The sequence below is a fragment of the Leptosomus discolor genome, chromosome 4 (genome assembly GCF_034619465.1).
Source record: "Leptosomus discolor isolate bLepDis1 chromosome 4, bLepDis1.hap2, whole genome shotgun sequence".
NCBI lineage: Eukaryota > Metazoa > Chordata > Aves > Leptosomiformes > Leptosomidae > Leptosomus > Leptosomus discolor.
The window spans coordinates 18,848,172-18,861,183 of record NC_141394.1 but is presented as its reverse complement, the minus strand read 5'-3'; the positions used below and the strand labels follow the sequence as shown (position 1 = coordinate 18,861,183).

General features: G+C 37.2%; 1 protein-coding gene across 3 annotated transcripts in view; it reads right to left on the bottom strand.

The window, feature by feature from the left end:
• INPP4B (inositol polyphosphate-4-phosphatase type II B) overlaps positions 1-13,012 on the bottom strand; it is a 198,709-nt gene that overhangs the window by 150,481 nt on the left and 35,216 nt on the right. The window lies entirely within an intron of this gene.

The following is a 13,012-nucleotide window of genomic DNA, read 5'->3' as shown; positions in this document are numbered from 1 at the left end:
CAACCCAAAACACCACCCACCTCTCCAGAACCCCACCAGTTATGATTAGACCTTTGTTAATGCAATTTTGGGTCTTCTTTTTCCTCAAGTTGCATCAGTTCACAGCATTTCATTCTCTTCATAGTTAAACTTCTCCAACATCAGTAGACTGACAAGGATAGTGGATAGTCGAATTGGCACCTTACTAAAAGCTGCAAGTGATTCCAGACTTCTCCAGTAATTTAAGATTTAGTTGTGACTTTGCATTCTCACTGACTGGGTAACTGTATTACTGATGGTTGCCACAATATTTATACATACATGTATATATTCTTGTTAGAAAAATACATGTGTTCATTAAACTGAGATCCAGCAGACTGATTTCTTAATTTCCTTCCATAAGATAACTGATTGTCTAGACAACGGAAAGGCAACAGCTTTTATCTTCTGGACTTCAATACAGCACTTGATACAGTGCCTTTTAAAAAATTATTACTCAGTTGGAAAGAAATTAGAGAGATTAACAGACTGGCTAATCAGGAAACAGTAGGGTTGAAACAGTAATGAGAGTTCCTTAAGACTCAGTGGCAGGGCTAATTTTATTTCAGATTTTCACTGAACACTACAGCAAAAATTGTAGAAGCTTTATAATGAAATTTAAAAGGCAGTATCTATAACAAGTAAAACCGCAATGGGATACAGAAAGAATTACACATGGAAGATCTGAGTAACAGAAACATAACTGTATTAAGTACAAGGCAGTGCATTCAATTAGTAACAACTAGCACTTCCTCTACAAGCTAGGAGCATGTTAGTTCAGAAAATACAGTGGCAGGAAGACTTAAACGTATCATTAGTAACTAGGCTAAGTATGAGGCATCAATGACTTTGAAAAAAGCAAATATGCTTTTCAGCTATATCAGGAAAGGTATTTGCACCTTATCAGCAACACTGTGTACACTTTCCATTCATATTCAAGAAACAGGATCAAGGATGCTGGTAAGAATGGAGAACCAATTTTAAGTAAGATGACTAAACCAATTCATTCATTTAGTATCAAAAAATAAGAACTAATAGCGTGTATGATTAAATTTAAATGAATGTAACTGTGCACTAACGTCAAAGGGAGGAGAAGAGCTATTTAAGCTAAGGAAGCATTTGCCAGGCTTTAAAACCATGGCTGTTGGAAATTAGATAGAGAGGGGCAAGGGACCTTCCAATTTCATATTCTCACTTACATTTGACACAAAAGACATTCTTAGCATTCACTGATAAAACAGATAAAAGTCCCTGTCTGGACAGGGGATAATACCAAAACCATTCAATGATACATCACCCTGTGACTCAGCATAATTCTTTCTCATTCAGAAAAAGATTAATTTTCAACTTAACTGAACACTCCCCTCCAAAAGATCATATTTTTGAATGTAATTGAAAAATTGTAAATCCCCTTTGAGCTTTACTCCTCTTGAATTCTTTTGGGCCCTGCTTGACTGCCATTATGCTTGCATTGCCCTGAGGGCTATGACTGCTGTTCTGGACCAGAGCAGATACCCTGCTATGAAGCCTGCATCATTTTTAACCACTTAGTCTGTATACATTGAATATTCAATGGGACAGATTCAGACAAATCCAAATTCCTGTTTAGTCCTGAAGTGCATGAATGACTTTAAGTATTGTCCTGCTAGAGTATTATTGTGCTAATTACATACAGCCATATGAGCACAAGATCAGTATTGTAGCCCACATACAATTTTCCTTATTTCTTCTTATCAGCCTATTCTCCCTTCCTAATTACTTTAAATGAAAAGTTAAAAAAACAACCAAAGCCTTAAAAAGCCAAAACCAAACTCCCCAAGAATCCCCACACAAAAACAAAACATCACAGTCAAGCACCTAAAAATGACTATTTCTAAAATTCATTTTAAAATATATTCATTATGACATATATTCACACTATCATAATTAGGGATTCCTGCATCAAAATCCCCATATACTTGTATGAGTTTAGGCTTAAAACTTTTTATCTATTTAGCCTGAAGCCAGTTTTTATGCCCAACAAAACTCAGAGAACAGGAATTTAGAAAGGACATGCTGACAGAGCTGAACTTTCATAAATGTATTCTCACTGATGTATTAAACACTTAATTTCCTTTCCAGGGGTCCTGTACACCAAAGGTTTAGAAGCAAAGGGTCACAGCCTTCACAGAGTTCCCTGTGACTCTAAGAACAGGAGTAATGAAGACATTATTTGTAACAGTTCAGAAGTTTAACTGCTTAGATGTTCATTCAAGAACAAGGGCACAGGTTGAATCCAAATTTGCTAATTGCCTTTAACTCTTTTATTTATTAAAATCCCCCTTTGTCACATATTTACTATTGCTTCACCTCTTTGGAAAAAAAAAAAAAAAAAAATCATTCTTTTTCCAAGACTGAAAAGTCATTCAGATTCAGTGAACCTGTTCTCAATTTTAAGATGGTTTTAACCCACTGAACCAACCAACAAAAATCTTCATCCCCCCTAGAAAACAAAACCAAACACAGCACGAATACACAAATTTTACACAGTCTAGTAAAAAAAAAAAAAAGGCAAGCTTTTGAAAAGGACAGTCCATTTACAAAATACAGAAGACATTATGTAATTTCTAACTGTGACGTTAGAACCAAACTCAACAATATACTTCTCTCCAGGCATATAAGACAAAATTACATTATAGTCCCCATCTCTGTGTTCAAGTACAATGGTAAACAGGATTTTAGAATGACTGAGACTAGACACAGTGATAGCTACTCAGTTTCCTTTCAGAAACGTGAGAGAAGCTGCATATCACACTAGCAATATTTTGGAATTCAGTCCAAAATATTTCAATGGAAACAGTCAGTTCTGCTGAATTACTACTTCATTCCAGTTACAGCAGCTTTTTTTCTGAAAATAACTTATGTTGATGCCATGTGGCTGATTGTCTATAAACCTACCAGACATGGGTTTCCAGGTTCTATATTCCAAAGGTGCTCCTACCTGATCTTAAGTCCTCACCGTATTTGTCTCACTGTGCGTGTACCTGGTACAACTGCATTAAAACCTGTGTTCCTTCCCCTTTTTTCAGGGCCTATCCAACCATATAACCAAATTTCATAGAATCACAGAATAGTTTGGGTTGAAAGGAACCTTAGAGGGGGCATCCATAACTTCTCTAGGCAACGTGTTCCAGTGCCTCACCACTCTCACAGTAAAGGATTTCCTCCTAATATCTACTCTAAATCTACCCCCTTTCAGTTTCAAATCACTGTCCCTCATTGTATCACTACACTCCCTGGTAAAACGTCTTCAACCCTATTTTGTAAAACAATCACCAAGGCAAGGACTGGATGCTGGGACACCTCTCTTGCCCAGTCTGCCCAAAGATTTCCTGAAAATACGTACAATTGTGTAGGCAGATATATCCTCCCATCTTACTGTAGAAGAGCTGTAATCCATTTTCCCACTAAAGAAAACTGTTAGGAGTGGGTCTGAGGAGCGGTCTGACGGCCAGAAACATGTTCCATTAACTCTTGAAAAGGTACTTGACCTCTCTTCTTGAAAGTCAACAGAGCATATCACTTTTGTGTTGGCATGTGGACATCTGTACTCTAACAGAGATGCTACAGCAGACACCAATCTGGAGAAGTTAGGGTCACATTTTTCAAATGTATGTAGAGTCTGAAAACGGTGCTGACAGATTTCTTCAGGAAGCTTAAGTGCCTAAGTAGATGCAGGGAGACTAAAAGTACCTCAAGTAGCTAAAAAACGGAAAATTGGATGCCTGACTTGGTTAGGATCCATATAGCAGCCCACTGGCACCTTCAGGTGTATAAGTGTCTCCAGTCTGACTACCTTTATAAATTCAACCCATAAACCTTACTGTAATCTTCAGCTACAGTGAAAGTTCTAATATGGAGAAAAAAATTAAAAAGTCATGTTTGATTTCCTAAAAAGTACCTTAGATAATTCAGTACCGTTCCAGACCTTTTAGGTTTTTTCCAGTTCAGCCCATATAAGACATGATTTCCTCAATTACTAATATAGCGTACAACAGCCTAAATAGGTTGGTTGCATTCTGTAAGTGAATAACTGTCATATTACCAAAAGTGCCTTTTTTTTGCGCCGATGTTTTTATATCTACACTAAAACAAAAGAACTAACAGATAAAGTGACATGAAACCAAGCCTGTCACAAATTACATAAATCTAATGTTAAAGGTAAACAAAACCAAGAATCAATTATCTCAGTCATTGCAGCTGCCAACTGTACAAGAAACATTCAATGAAATTCTTTTGTTCAAGGGTAACGTGTCTTGTCCTTTAAAAGACAACATAACAAGGTAGGACCATGAACAAGAGGCTGTCACAAACTATAAAGCCACTGAAAAGAAACTATTCTTTTTAAAGCACTCTTCAGAAATCTAGACATTTGCCAGAAGACCAAATAAAGCTGACTGAAATCCTTCTGTGAAGTTTTTAGCTCCTCTGTCAAGTCTTTAGAGCCGCTGCTTCTGCACCACCAGCTTCCTGCCATGCTGGTTGCCCCAGTGCAAGCTGCACTAGTCAAACAGGGCCCCTACACCACCAGAAGGTGATGGGGAGGCCATGACAAATCAGGTTTGACTCACTATTGCACTAACTCTCCAAGTTTCTGGAACTGAAAGATAGGAACTCCAACAGCAGGCAACACGAGCATATCAAAAGTTCATAGGGAATTTAATAATTTCTGTGAAGATCAGTAAGGCATCCATCCTTCCTTTTTCTCTTTGCTTTTTTCAACAAACTCCCTTTCAGGTCCAAATAAGGACAGACTGCTGATTAAGTATCTTGTTATTTCTGAAAATACTGGATTCAAATATTATTTCTGAAGACATTATTAGGTACATTTTCATATACATTTACAGTAAATCTTCATTAAGAAGAAACCTTCAGAGTTAAATTACATTCAGAGTTCAATTCAAACCCTATAAAAATACTAACAGTTCGGGGGGGGGGGAATGCAGCTTGTACTAACGAACTGCCAACATCATTTTCTGTCATAAAAGCTACTGCGATTAATATTATCTTTAAGACTGCCAGAAAAATTCAGTTAAACAGAATGTCATTTCTCATTCTGGAAGCATTTTACTGCAACACATCCTTGCTTATCCTGAGGATTCACTCCCAAAACAGAACTCAGGTTCCCTGTGTTCTGGCCACGTTCTTGATCCAAATTGCTATACCTGCCTGTCAAAAGCGTCTCAGTACCTGCAGTAACACGTGACTTCAGCTCTTAACTTCAAGCAGTGTATAGTGTCATCATCTCTTAGTCGAACAGTTGACAAAATGTTGCAGTGATGCTCCATACGAGATACAATGTCATAAGGACAACCACAATTACAGCTAACTAACAATCTGTTTTTTCTTCAACATTAAAATAATTACCTGCTGCCATGAGACTTTTATTTTAAAAATAGGAGGATGTGCATGTGGATATCTTCAGACAAGAAGGGCAATCACTGTCCTTCCCTGCACAAATATTTTCCAGTCAATAAATTCCTGCAAGTTAATATTCAGTATCAAAATATTCTGAACACAGTAATACTTCCATAGAACCCCAGAAGAGATGTGGGAACACTCACTACGCACTACAAACAACTCTGTGTTTGAATTAATATCACCAGAGAAATACTGCAATTGCACATCACCTCAACTTTGAGATACAGAGAAAAGGATTGATTAACAGAACTAGTAAAATTCCAACAACAGTGGATCTGCAGCTAATCAAATACAATAATAAAAGCCCTACTACTTCAATTTTCCTTTCTAAAAATGGGAAGGCTAAGGAGAGGGAGAGTTAACTTAATTAGTGGTTACACAGACCATATAGATTTAGAGATAGAAAAAAGCACTAACAAACAAGTAAATAAAGATACCTAACACGGTAGCCTACATCCCAGCTTTTCTTAGCTTTTTTTATTCAGCTGAAGAAACTATACTTCAAAAAGCAGCACCTTTTCTAAAAGACTGCGTGACTGTAAATATACATATACAAGTTCCTCCTCTATACATTGCAACTGTTCTATTAACATATTAACATGTTCAATGCTATGCAGAATTTCAGTACAGACCATTTTCCTTTTCCTTAGGATTTTGTTACTATTGATGCTACAAACAACATACAGAAAAAAGTCAGAGCACTAGACAGCACAGACTGCTCTTTTAGACCATGCAGGACAAACTCCAGTCTTTTCAACCAGCTTATAAAATAAACCACTTAAGTCTGATCTTCTCAGCGATCTGAAAACTAGGAGAAGGAGGCAGAGATTAAAAAGGAACAACTTAAGCCCTCTTCTAAAAATGAATTTTAAAAACTTCATGTAAATACATGCACCTTTCAGAATTTCAGCCTTCTCTCCTGCAAACGCCATTATTGCTCAGATACTAACTTATATTCCAGGCTGCAAGTAGCACCCTGCCCTCAGACTCCTTGCCAGACCAAACTCCAGAAATTACGCCATGTGGAAATTTTGACTCACCCTGTCAGCCAGACCTGGCAAGTTTAAAGTACCATCAGAACAAGGATCTTGCTAGAGACAGTCCCTTTTGCCCCAAGAGCACACCCACCCCACCCCCAATAAAACCAAACCAAAACCACTTCAAGAGAAATCAAACATACAAGGTGAACATTCTTAGGCCTTTTTTCCAAACACTTAAAGGCTGCTTTGTCCAGTATCACCTTTAAAACAGGTTTAATTTCATGGGAGACAAGAAAATAACTCAACTTTAGAAATGAGTCAAAACCAAATAACCCCCCAAAAGCACTGTATTCTTCGGAAAGGTGAGGTGTTATTACAGGTGAATAGTCTTACAGCATCAGTTGATTTGCCAGAAAGTGATTATCTGCTCAAAAAAAGTGCTAATATTACTGTAGCATTATTACATTAATTTAATAGTAATTAAAATATTTCCCTCTTTGAAAAAGGCAACTTAAATATTTCATTGAAAAATTAAGTGGCTTTAATAAAGTATTATAGGCTTTTCCTCATAGTTTCTTCATTTGAATGAGCCATGAAGAAATCACATAAATGAGAAACCACAAATAAAATCAAATAAAGTTACCTGAAATAACTATTTTGGAGTAGGTAAGCAAACTACACACCATTCAATATTCTGTGAATATGATTTTTTTTTAAGAGACTAAGAAATATACTTGCATAACCCATCACATTGCTCTTGCTGGTAATACCAGTATATATTTGCTGCATTTTTCAAGGAAAAAAACCCATACACTTTACTTACCACTGGTTTAGTTACTAATGCTCAAAGTTGCATGTTTATAGAGATGAAACTGAATTTGTTCCCCCTCCCTCAACTTCCATACTCAACATCACACACACAAAAAACCCATCACAATTTATAACATTCAATGTTACTGTATTAGCAGCTGTGGAAGCAATGATGCTAATACCACCACTTAACCTGAAAGCCTTAGGCACAGAAAACAAAGAGTGTGCAGGCATACAGCGTAATTACATGAACTCTGGATTAGCAAAGCAATTGTAGGGAAACATGGTCACCTTCATTCTACCTGACCTTTGTATTTCTATCACAACTTTTTAGTCTTTGTATTACTCATATTTTAGTTAATTCTGTATTTTTCACCATAAACTCAAACACAAAGATGTACCATCTTGAGGCTCCACAGCATTGATGGTTATTTCTCCAGTAACTCTTTCCATGGCCTTACATGCGTCATTACTATTTCCAACGGCTAATATCAAAGGAATTAAGACTTGAAGCCCACTTCAAGCATCCAGCTCTGTATGCAGACAAACAAATCCAGCTCTAACTGTATGCAAACCTGAGACAGAAAGGGGTGGGCTACTTAAGTTCTCAACAAATCAAAATTTGGCCACACTTTCTACTTCAATCTCTCTGCCTCTGCATAACAGTCTCCCTCCCCACCCCCTGAATACTTTCTTCCTGTAACATCCCTACTAATCTTGCTTGGCCAGCTACTTCCCGTCTCCCACCCATCATTTGCCCAAATCAAATTTCAGCAGCCATGAAACAGAACAGCCAAACAAATTACTTCAGTGTGATATGTCATCTAGGACAGCAATGACAGTACTACCTTGCTATGAACTATCAGATTTGTCCTCTAGAACACATCTAAAACTGACATCCCAAGATTCTTCCTAACATCTGCCTCCCAATATGCACTTTGTGTTGAGATGTTGGCCAGACACTCACCACATCTCCCAGGTTTGCAGGGCTGGATACCAGTGGAGAAGTACTATAGAATGTCACTGCAAAGCATATCTGCTCCACAGTCCACAGATTGCCTCAGAAGCTCATTTTCAAAATAAAGTTTGCTTATTTGCAGGTCAAATTCTTGTGCTCTCATCACTTGGTGGGGAAAATGATAGAGAAAAACATCTACACTCTCCCAAACCACTTATGCTTACTTTTATCATCTCTCAACTAGAATTTATAGTAAACGTTGAAACCATCTGAAAATACAGGTTTATTTTTCTTTATAAAATAAAGCTTCGGGTTTTACCTCTAATAAAGCTATCCAATTTGTTTCAAACCTAGAACTTTTTCCCAATCCCTAGACTCATATTAAACTAGTTGCCATTGCTATCTGAAGAATCTATTGCATCTTATTTCAGACAGTGCAACCTCAGTTGTGGAAAGCGCCAAGCAGTCAGCATACAAAACACCTGGTTTTAAACAGCCAGGACCTACGCTGCTGAACTCCCAAAGACAGGACCGACCACCTATATTTTAATCAAATGTGAAGTGTGATGATGTGCAGGTTAACTTAGAGAATCTCAATAAACTGTTATAAATGACAGCCACTCACTAATGGAGCAACAAATTTATTGCCCCTTCCGTTTGTAATAATTCAAACACATCAACAATTATAACCTGATTAGGTTTTGATAAAAAGGAGCACCCAAGCTACACAGTCCTGTAAGATTCACTACAATTGTATCATAGATGCAAATACAGTAAATACACATTTCATTACAATTTCACTTCAAAAAGGAGACTGATGATCCAGAATATCATGTTTATCTTCGCTAAGTGTGCAGATCATAAGAGGTATGAACTACTTTGTGTAAATCACCTGAATTTCCAGTTTTCCTTCCTGTAAAGGACAGACTACTTGTACTCAATAGTATTTCAACGCATATGTCCAGGATGTATATCCAAAGGTGAAAAAAATCCAGGTAACTTTAGAAACAGTTTCATCTAAGAGTTTCAGAAACACTAAGGAAACAGCATAGTCCATCTCAGGCATACAAGACAGGCTGCACACCTGACATAACCAAATAGCAAATCCAGAAAAAAGTGAAATGAGAAGGGAAACAATGAAAACCAACACAAATAACAGTTCACTCTTTCAAACTAGGTGAAGTCCCTTCACTTCTTGTTACTGTCTCCCTACCTCATTCAACAGATAGCTCATGGGTTTGGGGAGACAATATTTAAGATAGATGCTAAAAATGCCAGTATCCTATCCCTATGGAGTTGCATTAAGCCAGGCTTTTTGCCATCTTCGTACTTAATGTACTGCTGATTATGATGTTTCACATGCCTAAAAACAGACATGAAAACTTTAAGGCCTCTGGTCCTTCGTACAGGAGCCTGTTCTTGGGTCCAAAGAGCTACTAGCTCAGGAACACTCTAAGAAAGGAGCAGGGGAAAGGTATCCACCACTGTACTACAACAAAATATTCCATACTAGGGCTAATTCTAAATCAAGACAGATTTATCCACAAGGAGAGGATTGCTAACTGGTAAGGCCAAAGTTGTCTTAACAGACAATGATACTCTGGACCCAAGTCTCACACAGTATTGAACACACAGAGAAAAAGTTCTTCGAAAAGTCTCTCAATGGAACAGAGTGTATATACTTATACATTAATTTATATTGCAAGGACAGTCTTTCTCCTGTTGTACCCAAGCCTGAAAGCCATTTGGGCACAGTTAATTATTCAGAAACTTCCTTGTCACAGGGGGAATGTTATTTCAGAACAGGGTAGCAATAATTGGGCAGTAAATGTCCAGAGCTTCCACATTCAGAGACAATTTCTTGAGCAAGAGCCTTGCAATTACTTCTTTTTGAAAAGCTGCCAATTTATTCCCCAGGAATGGAGGCAGTGAGAATCTATAGCTATAACAAATCAAGGACCTCCATGCTCGATTTCACTAAGGCAGCTGTGTGTCAAAATCCAAGCCTTCCAAGCATCTCAAAGACATACTGACTGCTGCCTTCTACAGGAAATAAATCACACTTGTCCCACATGACACAGATTTTCTGTCAGGAAACAGACAATCCTGTCTGAAGTAATCTCAACAGAGAAATGGTTTTCTGCCAACCCAAACGCATGAATCTGCATTTCAAGACAAAACAGATCCATACAACGGCTCATGGTGCAGATGCTGTTGCAATCAAAGGAATTAGCTTTATGGAATGCATATAGAAAAAAGTTTAGTACTCTTGACCACTTCTGGCACTCCCAGCAAAACTTCTGAGGGGTAAAGTACGAAACATAAAACTGAGGAGCTGCGATCCAATGCTGCCTCTTGTCCTACTCCCAGATTTTTGGTGGAAGTAGTACAGACATAAACGTGCTAGGTAGTAACACCTGCACCACTTTGCGCTAACAGATCCAGGAGAGATAAGGTAGTACACTCCACTCTTACTTTTACTCCACAGACATCCAGTGATTTTCTTTGTATTGCCTAACACCACCACAGTGACAAATGCCCAGTCTTAGCATTAAACAAAAAACCTGAGCAATGTAGACAACCATATGGAACACAAAGTAAGAAGACTTCAGCCTCCAACAGAAATGATTGCACATATCAAGTCACATCAATATAATACACACATCCTCAAAAAATTTTCCTCTTATCTCCAAGAATGCATACGCTAGAATTGGTGCAAACGTACTACTTCTCGGCGTGTACAACAGGCCTGCTTATCAACTTGCAGACAAAATGCGTTTCTCTAATTTCTCATCAGTGAGAGCCCTCTGAATTCACTTGAAGATGGCTCAGGTGTAAGTTTTACAGTCAAAACTGACAGAATAGTCTTTGCTAACTGGTATCTTTAGTTTTGCTCTAAACTAAGTTACCTTGATAGCTCTATGCAGCATTACAGCCATTACGCTTTAAATGCTGTGCCTTACTGAGAGATGCTGAAGCCTGCAGAGAAAGCTGGGGAAGCAAAACAAAACTAGGGGAAGGAATTGTAAATGAAATAATGAAATAGAAGCCATAGTGTTCCCTAGTATAAAGGGGAGGGAGGGGGGAGGGAAGGAAATCTTATTAAAGTGGTTTGGATAATTGCAACTTAAAGTTTTTTCATTTCACATTAGTGAGACTGCATATATGACAAAGGATTTAAGGATAAGACTGCAAGAATAAACAACAGCTGCACGATAAAAATCTTCAGCTATTCTTGCTTTAAAAATACCATCACTGTGATGAAAAGAACTCCAGGGGAAAGAAAGAAAAAAAAAAAAAAAAAAAAAAAAAGGCGACCAAATTCTCAACACCCCAAAATGATGAAAAAAAATAACAAAAAAAAGACTAAATATAATCATATCTAATGTCACTGTGTCAGTGACTCCTTGGTAATGATCCATGATCTCATCAATACATAATAAATTCAAGGTGAGGGAAGTCAGTTTACTCCTCAGTGAAAGGAAATGTCTCTCACGTACCAAAGTGCCACAACACTACAAAGCAGCTGATACTCTGTTCAACATGGCAACTGCTTTGTACACTGAAACCTTGAGTTCAACTGTTGATGTCCATAATTTTCATTCAGATTTACACTGTTGAGATTTTGAGAGCAGTAAATTTTACACTACGTCTCGACCATGCTACAGACTGTATTTGTCTTTTGTTCTCCTGTCTTTCCAGCCATCACTACACAAGCTGCAAACACTTTTTTAAGAAACAGCATATTAGAAAGCAGGGCTTTTTTCCCCTCCCTTTATGGTCACGCAATCCATGGTGAATAGGACAAAACAAAGAACAGATCAAAACAAAATCCTCATTTCTGGCATGAAGAGAGACAAGCATGGAGAATTTCAGCCACATGGGAATTTGTTTCTGTAATATATTGCATAATGATTACATAAAGAGGCTTTGATTACTGTAAAATTCAGTGATACATGCATTTCCAACAGCATTGGAATTCCTAAATGATTACACAAGCCTTTCATGTTTATTCATCAAATATTTAAAATACAGCATAACACAAAACATTTAACTAGTTTACTCTGAGAGCAATTTACTATGCTCTTCTAAAAAAACTTGCTCAAGAAGATAAAGTCTCATGTTACATCCAATGCATATGATTCCTGCTTGATTTTTAAATAGAATTAGTTGCACAGCTTTAATTTATAAGTACAAAATTTCAAATGCAAACATTTACTTGTACAGGCATATCCATAACTGTAAGGAACACTTTTGTGAGACACAAGGTAGAGGGAGAAAAAAATCTGTTCTAATAGATTGAATTTGTTCTGTTTTCAATTTCTCAGAATACACGCCCCAAAACTTTAAAAGAAAAATCTGTTTTCAAATTGCTTCTTAGGTGCCTGCTTTCATAACACAAAAGCAAGAGCAGACTTACGACTGCTCCATATACATTTATTTTCATCCTTTCAATCCTTATTGCATCTAAATCTATCAAATATTTTGCAGAAATATTTTTGCCACTGAAGGACTAGATTTTAAATATACTGTTCCTTCTATTTTATGTCAATATTTGTAAGTGCCTTTCTATGAAGGAAGATGGTTGAGAATACGAGGACAGATATGTTTGATTTTCAAGGTGCTAAAAAATAAAGATAACAAATATTATTTAAAAAAATCAAAATAATTTCAGGAAGTCACTGAATTATTTCCATTAGTACTGAACCAGGCTTTGAGGAAAATGGAAATACCTTGGTGAAGAATAAGAGGCAGAAGCTATACTACAAACATTTTGGGTTTTTTC